A 15,513-nucleotide genomic window follows, 5' to 3' on the forward strand; every position below is an offset into this window, starting at 1 on the left:
TCATAAGAGGAGGTCTCCGTCCAACCCCCCTCAAGTGGCTACCCGTGCCAGCTAACATGGCACCCCCTCACATTCGCTGTAATGCTGCTACTGCTGGCTTTTTTTAACAAAATACGAGAAGCAAGACTGTTCACCGATATATGGTGACATCATCCAACATCTAAGACTCTATCACCTTTCCTGGAAGCCGATTTGGTGGTCACCTAGGGAAGTTACTGTTGCAGACATATGGAAAAAGCGATGGGAGGTAGACCCTTCTGCAAACTCTTTCCTGATCAGCGTGCCAGGTTTTGACCTTCCCTGTTGGGAGTGGGTCACGAAGAACTGCTACCAAACAGGGGTTGGCAGATGTGCTGCAAGCTGACATAAATGGGGATATAGTGACCACCTGCTCTGTTCCTGTGGACAACAGCAAATCACAGCCCACGTCGTCAATGACTGTACCATCCTAAAGTTACGCGGTGGTCTTCCCATACTGCATACAGCCTCGGTATCCTGATCCTGATTGACTGGTTGAGATGAGAAAACTGCATTCGCTAAACAACATGGCCAAGCCATGGTGGGCAACTTGGCCAGGACATTAGGATACACCCTACTCTTTAGTGGGGATGCCCAGGGATCTTTTATGACTACAGAGAGTTGTATGTCTCTTTTGGATGGCAGCACACTGTCTGCCATCACAGCACTGGGGCATTGGGATCCTCACACATACCACAGAGTAAGCTCACCCAGCTGGCCCCACCAACAACCCAAAATTTGACCTCAATGGTCTCCCATCCAAATATTGTCCAGTCCCAAACATGCATAGCTTCATGTGGATGACCTGGTCTGATGTGCAGGTGGTATGGCTGCTGCAATACTTAATTATATAGTGACTTGACAGTGAGCAGCAATCTAAAGTGCTTTACAGGCTCCCCACACTTCTACATCTTGAATGCTTTCAGGTGAAGTGACCCCCTAAGGGTCACACAGGGCATGGGGGTGCTAACTGGCAATCTGGTGTTTTACAAGCCAATGCCTTACTGGTTGAGCCACACTGGCTGTCCATGGAAGTTGGGGACGAGCCATCGTTTGGCATTTTGCCGTTAAGGTGTCATTCAGACTCGCAGGGCCGTCTTAACAGAGTCATAGACCCCCGGGCAAAGTAGAGCGCAGTGACCCCTGTTTTGATAGCAAAAAAGAAACATACGTAGGCATCAGAAACACGGTGGGCCCCTATGCTGCTGGGGGCCCCAGCCAGTGCCCATTGTGCCCATACGTTAAGACGGCCCTGTGTCAGAGCACATATATCATAAAAATGGTGGCACTATTCTGGGCTGTGTGGGTCCCTGTAGAGCAATAGATTGACAGAGTCGTATCAATCTGGGAAGGGTTAGGGTTTGCATATGAAAAGTTCTTCAGGCTTTGAAAAGTGTCACTGATGGTTTTATAGCGCCTTTACACTATACTGAATAGACGATTTCATACTTATTATTAACGGTCACAAACGCATCACTACAGAGTTACAGAGTGAATTGAAGCTAAGGAGGGTTAGCTTTTCGGAATTAGTTGAATGACTGATTAATTGATTGATGAACGTATAAAGAGAAACAACCAAAGAAGGCGGTGGGAGAGCATTTGTTTTATTACATTTACATTTCTTTGCTTAGCAGATGCTTTCATCCAAAGCGACTTACAAAAGAAATCAACGTAACTGAGTAAACATCAGTCTGGGGAAGGGGGGCTGTTTGGGGATCAAGTGTTACAGGAGAAAAGTGACAAAAGTGATCACCATTAAGTGATGGGCTCAGAACAATTCCTACGTTACGAAAATCGAACACGTTAGATGGAAGTTCAGCGAACAAGAGGGTCTTCAAACACTTCGGAAACACATTGAGGAAGTCAGAAGTTCGAATGGAGAAGGGAAGCTCGTTCCACCAGCCAAGAGCTACACAAGAAGACTCTGGATTGAGATTCGATGACACGCCTGATCAGCGGCAGATCTGAATGCTCAAGAAGGAGCAGAGGACCTCACAAGTGTCTCCATATCAACGGGGGTACCTTGAAGGCAAACACCAAGCTACTACAGGGAGCAAATATAGTGATCTGAAAAGAGGAGTGACCTGTGCCCACCATGGTTGTTTGAACACCTGACGTGCTCCTGCACCTCGAATCGATTTCTCGTCCTATCTAGGCTTTGTATAACAGATATACTGAAGATCGTGTCGGTGATGCCAATTGCTCCAGAAGTGGTAGAGGAATTCACTAATGATTTTACCGATTTCCATCCATCTCAGGGTGGAGTGGTGGCTCTGAGGTTAGGATCTGCACAGGTAATCAGAAGGTTACCAGTTCAAATCCTGTAAACGCCAAAAGTGACTCTACCTGCAATTGCTCCATCCTGGGTATGATGCTAATCTGCAAACTGGTCCTCCAACCTGCAGGGAAAAATATGGGAGTTGGTGACAGAATTGGCACTCCAGCCACCATAAAAAACCTCCCACTGTTCCATTCCAATCTATACTGGTGTGGTGCTGAGGTGTCACCCATCACATGGCTGCACTCGGGTCCTAATCTGGAACCTGGAGTTGGCTTTTCATGTGGTGGGTGCAGTGACGTGATGCATCAGCGTCTGCTCCTTACCTCCTCATCCATCTCCCAGTTTCACAGTTGACATTTCCACCACAACTCTACTATTATTAGCTAGCAGTCTTTCCATCAGCTGTCTATGACATGCCAACTGACTCACACAGTTACCTTCTCTACAGCTCCTTCCATTCTAAAAACTCTCCACCTCTTTCACACTTCCTTAGTTTCCACCATGTGATGAGGTGGACTTCTGCAACGAAGCACTCAGAATGATGAGTTTCTTCATTGACAGAGGACACCCTTGTCAAATTGTAGACAGGGACCTCGATCAAGCCAGGAGTAGACCTCATCACATTCCTTCTAAGGGGATGGTCCTCCAGTTCCACCGTAATACTGTTTCTATCCCACAGGTCACCAAACAAAACTGCCCCATTTTGCAGTCTGATCCTTCCACAGGAGTCTTTTCATCCCCCAACTTGATCTCCTTTTATTGACCACCTAACCTGTGCAACCTACGCACTTCACAGAGGAGAGACACACTTCTCACCAGGACCCATAATAATATAAATACAATTTATGTATATAGCACCTTTCCCATGCTCAGGAGCCACCTTGTTTTTGGTCCCTCTGGTACATTTCCATATTAAACAATGGGTTTCTTGCCGGTCTAAAAAAAATCTTATCGACTGCAATTCTTGTAGGAAGTGTCCAGGGGGGCGGCTAGCAGACCATTTCGGGGAGCACGTTCAAGGCGTTAAGATCAACGACCTCACAAAGCCTAACATAAATCGCTTCTCCTGAGCCACACTGATTTCTCTGTTTGTGATCTTTCACAGCACTTTAAAGACACTTGCAAAGAGATTCCGAAGATGTTTACCTCCTTCTCAGACTGAGATGGGGTCGGTCAAAGATCACTTCAGGTCTTAATGACCGATTAACTTTTTAAATCACTCCCTACATGTCCTCTTACCTTTTGTCTGCCCTGTGTTCCCTCTTTCTCCTCTTATTCATTTACCTGCTTTTTACTTTTTAGTTGCACAGCCGATGAGGGCTATGCAGCCGTAACATTTAACTTTCTTTCCTCTTCAGCATGGAAATCACCTTTTGCCCCAGTGAAACTGAACATTTCTGTCCGACAATTGGAATAAATGCTAACGAGTAAGAATGCGCCATAGTTATCTAGTAATACCGTCTTTCTTCACCTATTATAATACTGGCGCGATCGAATTGTCCCACACAGCAGAATAATTAGACATGACGGACACTTCTAACATAATTTGATGGTCAGATGGGGGTGAAGGCCTTCAATAAAGAACAGCTGCGAATTGATACTATTGTGACCGATCCACCCCCCAAGCCACAACCAAACCCCAAATGACACAATGCAGCGACACTTTTCTTTGTGTGCTTCTTCTTGGCCGACGCCTTTTGTTTGGGGTTTTCTTAAGACTCCTTGTCTCCTCGCATTCCTCCATGTGAATAGGCGAATCGAGACATCTGCCAGAGTGTCCGCACATTCGAATGCAAATCAGAGATTAGCGGCTCCCCGGCACGGGCACGCGCGCTCCCGGAGCCGGACTCGCACCAGCGGGAGCGCGTACGGCTGCCCATCAGCTGCACCCGCATCACATAAAAAAGGAGGAAAAAAGTTTCAAACAGCGGGATTGGTCGAATGTAAAGAAATTGGTGGGCTTCGGCGCGCAGTCTTTGCATAGGCACTATAATTACTATTAAAAATAAAAACGACCCCAAAACATGCGTTTTTAAATTAACATGAAAACACATAGCGCAGGTTGGGCGGAGCTTTAAAACTAACACCAAGTGTGTCAAATCGGTAAATACGAAAACAAATAAACTTTTCTCATAAACCACGTCGTCTGTTAAAGTTCTCTAAAGCCATTACACCTCGTGTCTCACGACAAGGACACTCAAGTGCTTCTGCGACAAGTTCTCATTAAAGAAGCTACTACCGATATCGAAAGGAAGAGATTCGGGTCGGGACCGGTCTCGTTTTCCCCGTTCTCTGTGCAGATCCTAAGAACTACACGAGGCAAATGCGACTATCGGTGTAACAAAAGTAAACCGTTAAATGCGCCATCGCTACCGCGTGCAGCTCGGAGAGCGACGCGTCCGCAGCGGCTCGCACGCGTCACCCACCAGAGGTATCATTGGATCATCCGCGCTGGAGAGAATTGTAGAATCTTGCCCTCTGGCTTTACTGCAGCGGGTCACTCAAGTATACGGTCTCCTTGCTTGTTTGCCGGCCAGTCGATGGAAAGAAGCACCCGATCTCACCCACCCAAATGTGCACAAGCTGCCAAGCACTCACCTATCGTGGGGCTGATCCGTCTTGCCAGGTGCATCACTCTTGAACATTGCGTCGGGCGGGCGGGCGCACGCACGGATCGATCTGTATGCCAGTCCAGCCACACTGAAGACAAGTAACCAAAAAGATCGCCACCCCTTCTTGCTTTGGCTGCCGTTGTATCCACAAGGCGTGTGTCCTACGCGTCCCGCCGCGGCTGCCTCACTCTTGCCGATAACACCGCACCTCCTCTCTGCATTGTGCTACCAGTACAGACGAGCGACTGGAGCACCTGGTGCGGCCGGACGCGTCAGCTGATCCGCAGCCTCAGGATTGGCTATCGGCAGCTGTCTGTCACTCGAGCACCATCTGTCAGGGCAGGCGGAGTAGGGGAGAGGAACAAAGGATAAAAAAGGAGCTCAATGGGCAGAGCAAAGGAGACGGAGCGAGCGCTATTCACTTGTGGGAACACCTCGAGCGAGGGCACGCTGCCTCCTTTTCTTCTTTGTTTCATTTCGGAGCCATGCGAAGTCACGGAGACCTGTTTAGGGACGCCGATGATCGCTGCGGTGAACCAATCAGAGCTTGTTTATATAGCGCCATTCACATGCGCCGGCCCTTTACAGAGCAAACGAGACTAATGTATGGTACCACACGGACTTTAACTCACCAGTTATCTAACATCACAAATACAGCGCAAGTAAAACAAATTAATATAGCGTCGTGAACATCGCGCTCTGTCTCTAGGTTACATGGCAGCATTGTTTTCATAGTTGTAATTTATTCATGTTAATATTTCTAATTTATGCAGCAAGATTCTTAAACTCAATTTTAAAAGTATGGACAAACTAGATCATATTTTATTTCATATAGCGCCAGGCCTGGATTAATCATTAAGTAAAATAAGTACGTGATAAGGGCACCAAGGCAAGTGGGCACCGCTGAGTTTTTAATCGAAGCTATGAACTCTTTTATTGCCTTACCGGACTTTTTATTGAACTTTTTGCAATTGTCCTTATCTGCCGTGTTGGACTTTAATCCGCATCGTTAAAAAGCGTTTGTCTTCGTCACGGTGAGTGACTTAAGCTATAAAGTTTGGTTTAAAAGTATCGTCAAACACTGACGTTTCGGGTGGTGGTGGTGGGGCCGGTTTTGTTCAGAAGACCCTGATCTCTTCTTCCCACCCCATGATTTTTTTTTATCGTGTTTAGCCCCATATTATATAAGACATAGATCCTGCTCTGTGCTGCACGGTGCTTCATGTAGTGCCTTCCTATCTATCTATCTATCTATCTATCTATCTATCTAATCCTGCCTACTATACTACAAATTCATATCTATCTATCATATAGTGCCTTTCCATCTGTCTGAGGGATATCCATCCATCCATTATCCAACCCACTATATCCTAACTACAGGGTCACAGGGGTCTGCTGGAGCCAGTCCCAGCCAACACGGGGCACAAGGCAGGAAACAAACCCTGCCCACCACAGGGCACACACACACACACACACAAGGGACAATTTAGAATCACCAATGCATCTAACCGGCATGTCTTTGGACTGTGGGAGGAAACCCACATGAGAACATGCAAACTCCTCGCAGGAGTGGTTCTCAAACTGTGGGGTGGGCCCCCCTGGGTTGGGGGTTATGAAGTAACAAAAAGAGGGGTGCGAAGATGTGAAAGAAAGAAAACAAGAATCAAAAAATATGAAAAATACATCTATTGAAACCCAAACAAATTAACTTAAACTACATTTTGATACTAGAAAAATAAATATAGAGTTAGATAGATAGATAGATACTTTATTAATCCCAAGGGGAAATTCAAAAATGTCAATAAAAGTTAAGTAGGTATAATAAAATATGCACCTATGATATATCATTAATTAAAAAAGAACAAATTGGTACTAGTGGGCTCCTTTCAAAAAAACCGTTAGGGGGGCGCGATTAAAACTGTTACGAAAACTTAAAGGTTGAATGTAAAAGTGCTAATGAAATTCCTATGTCTGTTCACAATGCATTTTTTAATTAAAGAAATATTAGAGATTATAAGAATCTATCTAAATATTATATAGTGCCTTTCTATCCTTCTATCTATCTATATTATGAAGGCTAGTTAGAAACAATATCAGGAATCTGTCAATTCTTTGGTGCCTTTCTATCTATTACAGATATAAGAATCTATCTATCCATTAGAAGGCTAGTTAGAGACAACTGCAGGAATCTACCTTTGACTTTTTAAAGACTGCTATTGTAATCCAGGTCTGTTCAGCACCAATCTGTCCATCACTCAAAATGTGTTTTATGTAGTGACTTTCAACATGATCATCAAACTGAAGAATACACTTTTTTAAGATGCCCTTATTGACATTCTGCCCTGGCTATGACATCCTTAATTGGACCTCAGCTTCCCTAACGTGTCTCCTGTAGCCCGCCTTTATTTCCTCTTGTCCACTCTTTTCCCCCTGGGCTTTTTCTGCTTACTTCTAATTAAGGTCAGAGTTTGTTCTGATGAGAAGTCAATCACCACTTCCAGGATGTCTACAATGAAGCCTTTGCCTTCCCAAGCACTGCTGCTAACGACCCTCTGCCTACCTGAGGGCACTTTGACCTTAATTAGTCCTAATTACCCAGGAGCCTCTAGCATATGGCAATTAATCAGGCCAATTAAGGTCATTCGAACTTCTATAGCAGCCTGCCAACCATAGTGCGTGTAAATTAGTGAAACAGTAAATGCTGTTCAGTCATTCAGGCCTACTTTCGTTGTTAATAATTTCATTCAGAGCAATTTTTTAAATTAAACATGAGTCATATAAAGATTTGGTTGAAATGCATTTATTACTATAATACAATTCAGTCATAATCCATGGAGTGGATGCAGCAGATTCAATAATAATCATATCCTACAGAAAAATGACATTTTGACAGGATTTCATATCACTTTGTGGAGAATTATAATAAAGTAATTTTAACACCCTTATAACTATTACTATATACATATATATAGAGAGAGAGTTATGGAGGCTGGCACAGTGGTTAACGCTGTTGCCTACCAGATCCAGAATCCTAAGTTCGATTCCCATGTCCTGTCCTTCTCTTTCTCTTTCCTCGTCTTGTCTTCATGGAGTTTCCTTCAGGTTCCCCAGTTTCCCTTCCACACCCCCAAACATGAGCCTGTTAGATTAACTAGTGACTCCATATTGGCCCACGTGTAAGTGAAGTGTGTGTGTGTGAGAGAGAGAGAGGGCTCTGGGATGGACTGGCATCCTGTCCAGGTTGTTTCTGGATATGTGACCCTTTTTCTGAGGCTGAGTTCTGGTCTCCTGCACCCCTGACAGAATGTGTGCATGCACAATTCCATGTGTGTGTGTGTGTGTGTGTGTCCACATGGTATAAATATTGTAATAGATGAGAGCCTAAGAAATGTAGCACAGGTACAGATTTGTGCAAATATGGCCGGAAGAGAGAGGGTGAAGCACCGCCACTCACATGCTTTCTGTTTCTCCTAGAATGGAGGGGAAGGCACCGGAAGACGAATGACATCACTTCTGGTACTGCAGCTGCAAGCCCCGCCTCTTCCCGTCACCAGCCTCACTGGAAGTCCTCGTTCATTTTCAGACCTGTCCTTGTTGAAGATGGAGGTCCACCTCTGAAGAGTAATTTTTTTCAACTTCTCAACTCAGAGGAACCAGAATAATGACAGAGGACATTGTTTCTTTTTTACTTTCAGTTTTTCATTTTATATATATATATATATATATATATATATATATATATATATATATATATATATATATATATATATACAGTACAGGCCAAAAGTTTGGACACACCTCCCCATTCAATGTGTTTTCTTTATTTGCATGACCATTTCCAGCACTCCATCACTCTCCTTCTTGGTCAAATAGCCCTTACACAGCCTGGAGGTGTGTTTGGGGTCATTGTCCTATTGAAAAATAAATGATCGTCCAACTAACCTGACTTCTGCACAACACAACTGCTGGTCCCAACCCCATTGATAAAGCAAGAAATTCCACTAAATCACCCTGATAAGGCACACCTGTGAAGTGAAAACCATTTCAGGTGACTGACTACCTGTTGAAGCTCATCGAGAGAATGCCAAGAGTGTGCAAAGCAGTAATCAGAGCAAAGGGTGGCTATTTTGAAGAAACTAGAATATAAAACATGTTTTCAGTTATTTCACCTTTTTTTGTTAAGTACATAACTCCACATGTGTTCATTCATAGTTTTGATGCCTTCAGTGAGAATCTACCAATGTAAAACTATTTGCCCCATTCCTGATTTCTTATTCTTTTGCATGTTTGTCACACAAAATGTTTCTGATCATCAAACACATTTAACCATTAGTCAAATATAACACAAGTAAACACAAAATGCAGTTTTTAAATAATGGTTTTTATTATTTAGGGAGAAAAAATCCAAACCTACATGGCCCTGTGTGAAAAAGTAATTGCCCCCTGAACCTAATAACTGGTTGGGCCACCCTTAGCAGCAATAACTGCAATCAAGCGTTTGCGATAACTTGCAATGAGTCTTTTACAGAGCTCTGGAGGAATTGTGGCCCACTCACCTTTGCAGAATTGTTGTAATTCAGCTTTATTTGAGGGTTTTCTAGCATGAACCGCCTTTTTAAGGTCATGCCATAGCATCTCAATTGGATTCAGGTCAGGACTTTGACTAGGCCACTCCAAAGTCTTCATTTTGGTTTTCTTCAGCCATTCAGAGGTGGATTTGCTGGTGTGTTTTGGGTCATTGTCCTGTTGCAGCACCCAAGATCGCTTCAGCTTGAGTTGACGAACAGATGGCCGGACATTCTCCTTCAGGATTTTTGGTAGACAGTAGAATTCATGGTTCCATCTATCACAGCAAGCCTTCCAGGTCCTGAAGCAGCAAAACAACCCCAGACCATCACACTACCACCACCATATTTTACTGTTGGTATGATGTTCTTTTTCTGAAATGCTGTGTTCCTTTTACGCCAGATGTAACGGGACATTTGCCTTCCAAAAGTTCAACTTTTGTCTCATCAGTCCACAAGGTATTTTCCCAAAAGTCTTGGCAATCATTGAGATGTTTCTTAGCAAAATTGAGACGAGCCCTAATGTTCTTTTGCTTAACAGTGGTTTGCGTCTTGGAAATCTGCCATGCAGGCCGTTTTTGCCCAGTCTCTTTCTTATGGTGGAGTCGTGAACACTGACCTTAACTGAGGCAAGTGAGGCCTGCAGTTCTTTAGACGTTGTCCTGGGGTCTTTTGTGACCTCTCGGATGAGTCATCTGTGCGCTCTTGGGGTAATTTTGGTCGGCCGGCCACTCCTGGGAAGGTTCACCACTGTTCCATGTTTTTGCCATTTGTGGATAATGGCTCTCACTGTGGTTCGCTGGAGTCCCAAAGCTTTAGAAATGGCTTTATAACCTTTACCAGACTGATAGATCTCAATTACTTCTGTTCTCATTTGTTCCTGAATTTCTTTGGATCTTGGCATGATGTCTAGCTTTTGAGGTGCTTTTGGTCTACTTCTCTGTGTCAGGCAGCTCCTATTGAAGTGATTTCTTGATTGAAACAGGTGTGGCAGTAATCAGGCCTGGGGGTGGCTACGGAAATTGAACTCAGCTGTGATACACCACAGTTAGGTGATTTTTGAACAAGGGGGCAATTACTTTTTCACACAGGGCCATGTAGGTTTGGATTTTTTTTCTCCCTAAATAATAAAAACCATAATTTAAAAACTGCATTTTGTGTTTACTTGTGATATATTTGACTAATGGTTAAATGTGTTTGATGATCAGAAACATTTTGTGTGACAAACATGCAAAAGAATAAGAAATCAGGAAGGGGGCAAATAGTTTTTCACACCACTGTATATATGGGCTTATTTTGGTCTATAAAGCTAGGTAAGGACATTCAGCAAAAATAGAAACAATTGAAATAGGACGTGATAGAATGAGAACAATTGTCCTCGGGGCCCACGGGGCTCATGAACCCTTCTCCAGAAGCCCTTTAATCCTCCCGCATTTGAAACGTTGCAGGCCCACATCTCCTCCGAAAGGCCCTTGTTAGCGATTCCCTGTATTGCAGGCTTTCTGCCATCCGAGGCAAATTTTAATGAACGCTTTGAGCCAGTTGGTTGAAATAATTTCCAAAGTGTCTTGTTAGCTCTTAAGTTGTATGTCTGATCGCAAACTGGGCTCGATGGCCAAAGTCTTGGGAGGTAATTGGGAGTAAGCACACCGTTTATTTATTTATTTTCTGGTCACCTTGCTTTATAAAATGAGCATTTCTTTCCCTGAACATAACCAGCTTTTCAATATGAGGGTCTCGGCAGACATCGAGCGAGTAAATATTCACAACAGCGCAGCTGCAATTAATTTCTTGCCAAGTGAAATCAATCAGAGGCGGCCTGTCAGGATTTTTTTTTTCTCTTTAAGCTTTGAAAAAAGCTATTTAGTGTCTTGGGGAAACCAATATTACCAAGTCCACATGGACCCTCACCTACCCCCCCCCAATCAAACACTCTGCTCTTTGTGCCTTAATCATCAAAAGGAAAACTCACTAAAGTGGAAGGCAGTTCGGCAAAGATTGTGGTACCGCTCTCCTCACAGATGTGTCATTTTAAACAAAACTGAACAAGAGGAACAAATGGAGTCCTTGAAGATGAAGGCCTCAGTAGCAAAAAATCAAAGGGCTTGGAGTAGATGGAGAGGTCTGAGACATCAGAAAGTACGACTTCTACAGTTCCATATCTTCCTCTTTTACGCTCATCCCCTGCATGTCTATAAACCTTCTCTTAGGCCTTCCTCTTCTCCTCTTGCCTGGCAGCTCTATCCTTAGCACCTTTCTCTCATTATACCCCTCAGCTCCCCTCTGCACATGTCCAAACCAACACAATCTCGCCTCTCTGACTTTGTCTCCAAACCGTCCAACTTGAACTGACCCTCTAAAGTCCTCATTTCTAATCCTGTCCATCCTCGTCACACCCAATGCAAATCTTCACATCTTTAACTCTGCCATCTCCAGCTCTGTCTCCTGCTTTCCGGTCAGTGCCACCATCTCCAGCTGGTCTCACTACCGGCCTGTAGACCTTCCCTTTAATGACAAAATGCTAATCTGGTTCAAGCGATCTTGGGAAACATAGCTCTTAACTTCTAAATGGTGGTCAGAAACCTAGGTGTTGTATTCGACTCTGTCTTGTTTTTATTATTTCCCGATTATCGCTGAACTTTGGGGGCACTGAGAAAATAATTCATGCTTTTATTACCTCACGGTTGGATTATTGTAACTCCTTGCTATCAACTCTTAGCAAAACCAGTTTGGCTGCTGCAAGACTCCTCACCAGGTCTACGTCCTCTGCTCAAATCACTCCTACTTTAGCCTCATTACATTGGCTACCAGTTAGTTATTGGATCCAGTTTAAGATCCTACTTCTAATCTATAAATCTCAGAATGATCCGGCTCCAGTATACATTAAAGACATGTTTCATGATTTGGGAGACCAGAAAGCACTGGTACCAAAAACACTTCTGAAGTTGCCCAATACAACATCGTTGAAATACCCCAACTAGAGACCCAAAGGGCAGAGACAAATGTTAATAAAATAAAAAGTTTATTTTAGCAAACAAAAGGCCGTGCAAGCCCCAAAGCTCTGAAGAGCACAAAGGAAACGCCTGAAAATAAAATCCCAATACAGAATCCAAAAATCGTGGTCGAAAACAGAGCATAGGTTCAAAAACAACAACAAACACAGTCCCAATCGGAAATCCAGTGGCGAGATCAAAAGTAGAGCAAGGGTCCAAAAAATCAATAATCACATTCCCAAAATGAAATCCAAAGATGAAGTACTGGGCTGGAAATCCAGAAAGCGCAAGCAGTTGCAATGGCACAGAAACTCACCAAAACTCTCCACTCCCCAGCGCGTTCAATGAACCGCAAGGAACTATGGGAGGCCCTCAATTAAATAGGGCAGTGATTGGCTGGTGGCCCCTCCCCTTGGGGAGCCGCCCACAAGACACAAAGGTTATGTCCTTTTCCCAACACACACACACACACACAGTAAAATGTACAAAAGAAACATTTATACCAATAAATGATACAAAATTAAAGAAAACAGACAAGAAACACAACTGAGAACTCCAGCCAGAAATGAAACATGACAACATGCTGAACCTTTATCGTACAGGTAGACCTCTTAGATCATCTGACCAGTGCTTTCTTGTTATTCCACACACTCAATTAAAAACAAAAGGGGACAGATCCTTCTCTACTATGGCCCCTTGAAGTGTGACAATGTAATCTGTGACGTTTATTTCAAAGCCATTAATGAGCTGACGAGGTGAAGCTGACAGAGAGATGGACATAAACAGGTGGAGGACGACTCAGGCAGGCTAGGGGCCCCTAGTCGGTCATAATAGCCAGGGGCTCCTGTCTTCAATTTCAAAGTTCTCTCTGTGAACAGTTCCAGGGATCGTTATTTTCAGGCAGAGGCCATGAGTGATTCGAACAGGGGAAGGTGTTATTTGGGTGCCATCCAGAAATAATATTGAAAGCTCAGATGGCAAGGTTCGTAAAAAAATCTTTATACTGACGAGGATCCATCATGAAGCCAGAAGACGGCCAATGCTGCCCCTCACCCTACTGGACTGAACTCGTCAGCATTCCCCATTGAAGAACTGAATGACGACTGTACGTCCCATTGGCTTCTCTCCGGCCTTGACATGTATGCATAAATACATTGTCATTTGTGAGTGTTAATACATACAGTATGTCTCTTTGTAAACCATACCAGCTGTGCCCCGCGGCTCTGCCCGTGTATTACTGAAAAAGGACAGTGAGGAGGACCCTGCCCGGCTCCCCACTCCTGATGTCATGCTTCCCCCTCCTCTCGGCCCGCGGCCTCTTTCTCAGGTTAGCGTGAATATATCACTCCTGCAATCAAACTATTATTCTTAGCGCGATGAGAGAAGTCGCAAAATCAACCAGAATGTTCAACCAAATTATAGAAAAAAAAACCCGCTGTAAATCTGTTAAGTCGTTCTCTCATTCACTAGCTAAGATTGTAGCAGTGCTACTGGGGATTGAAACTTCTACTCCCAGCAGTCCCAGCAGTGGCTCTGACTGGTCGTCTGCTAAGGGTGCAGGGGCTGCTGGGTACCATGAGGATGGCGTGACATTTAAAAGGGGGGCCAGTGATACAAAAAGGGAGAAGTCTTTGTGGTGTTTCATGTCTGGAGTTTCTTGTCTGTGTGCCTTTCGTGGATTCTTGTTTTGTCGTGGATCATCTCTTGTTTTGGGCTATGGACTGTCTGGTGTCTTCCTGCACATGAGGACTGTCCGAGGATTTGTTGTCATCCTGTGAAGAAAGGAGCGCTCCTGATCCCATTCATCCGTCGTCATCTCATCAGGAAATACTGGTGGGACTGATCTTTACATTCCCATTCACCGTGCTGATCTCTGGACTATTTACCTCCATCAGTTGCTGTTTTCCATGGACTTTACTGCGAGTGGTTTTTGTTTGTGGTTTCTTTTGTGCTTATTGTACATCGCTTTAAGGGGAACTGGGGTGGAATCATTTAGCGTGTTGTTATATTTCATGTATTAGTGTTTAATACAATTGTTTTATTACCTGTTGTTGTTTGTCCCTGCTTGTGAGTGTGTGCGGGTTGGGCCAAGGCTGAGTGCATCCCTGGAATCTCCACTAAATATATAAACAAGTCTCTCACAGTCTCTTCAGCAGTGGGAATCTTAGCGGCACCGGACCATTACAAAGGTAAGGTACACGCCCTGCCCCTTCCATTCGACCACGCCCCTTCTGATCGGCCCCGCCCCATGTCTCTCGATTCTTAGCGCAATGAGAGAAGTCGCAAAATCAACCAGAATGTTCAAGCAAATTCTACAAAAAATCCGTGAAATAGTTCTCTCGTTCGCTAGCTAAACAGAGGTAAGATACACGCTCTGAGTCCGGCGCGTCAGTGAGGAGGGCCCCGCCCCTCTCCCCTCAGATTCGCGCAAACCGTAAGCAAACTCTGATACTTAGCACGATGAGAGAAGTCGCAAAATCAACAAGAATGTCCAAGCAAATTATGATTTACAGTGGTGTGAAAAACTATTTGCCCCCTTCCTGATTTCTTATTCTTTTGCATGTTTGTCACACAAAATGTTTCTGATCATCAAACACATTTAACCATTAGTCAAATATAACACAAGTAAACGCAAAATGCAGTTTTTAAACGATGGTTTTTATTATTTAGGGAGAAAAAAAAATCCAAACCTACATGGCCCTATGTGAAAAAGTAATTGCCCCCTGAACCTAATAACTGGTTGGGCCACCCTTAGCAGCAATAACTGCAATCAAGTGTTTCAAGATGTTGGATTTTACATATTGAGAGATTGCTCCTGTCTGATTATTTCCGCCATGGTTACTAAGATGTGTACGACTTGAGTCTGTTTGGCATCAATAAAGAAGGCAATCCCAGGGAGTAAGCGCCCCCTGCTGGATACAGCCCTCAAACTCCGGATCTGCCTCCCTCTTGATATCAGAGCATCCAATTCTGTAACCACATTCAGAACTCGATTAAAAGCATATTATTTTAGACAAGCATTTCTTTCTTGTTAGGTTGTTTTT

General features: G+C 44.0%; 1 protein-coding gene across 2 annotated transcripts in view; it reads right to left on the reverse strand.

Annotated features, from left to right (window-relative positions):
* Positions 1-5,225, reverse strand: part of lrrn1 (leucine rich repeat neuronal 1) — a 66,350-nt gene extending 61,125 nt beyond the window's left edge. The window contains exon 1 of one of the 2 annotated variants that reach the window (XR_005635846.1): positions 4,898-5,225. The gene's annotated coding sequence lies outside the window, so the exon portion shown is untranslated. The remainder of the gene's footprint in view (positions 1-4,897) is intronic. The other variant, XM_039771707.1, reaches the window with a different exon arrangement.
* Between the last annotated feature and the right edge of the window lie 10,288 nt (positions 5,226-15,513).

The sequence above is a fragment of the Polypterus senegalus genome, chromosome 12 (genome assembly GCF_016835505.1).
Source record: "Polypterus senegalus isolate Bchr_013 chromosome 12, ASM1683550v1, whole genome shotgun sequence".
Classification (NCBI taxonomy): domain Eukaryota; kingdom Metazoa; phylum Chordata; class Cladistia; order Polypteriformes; family Polypteridae; genus Polypterus; species Polypterus senegalus.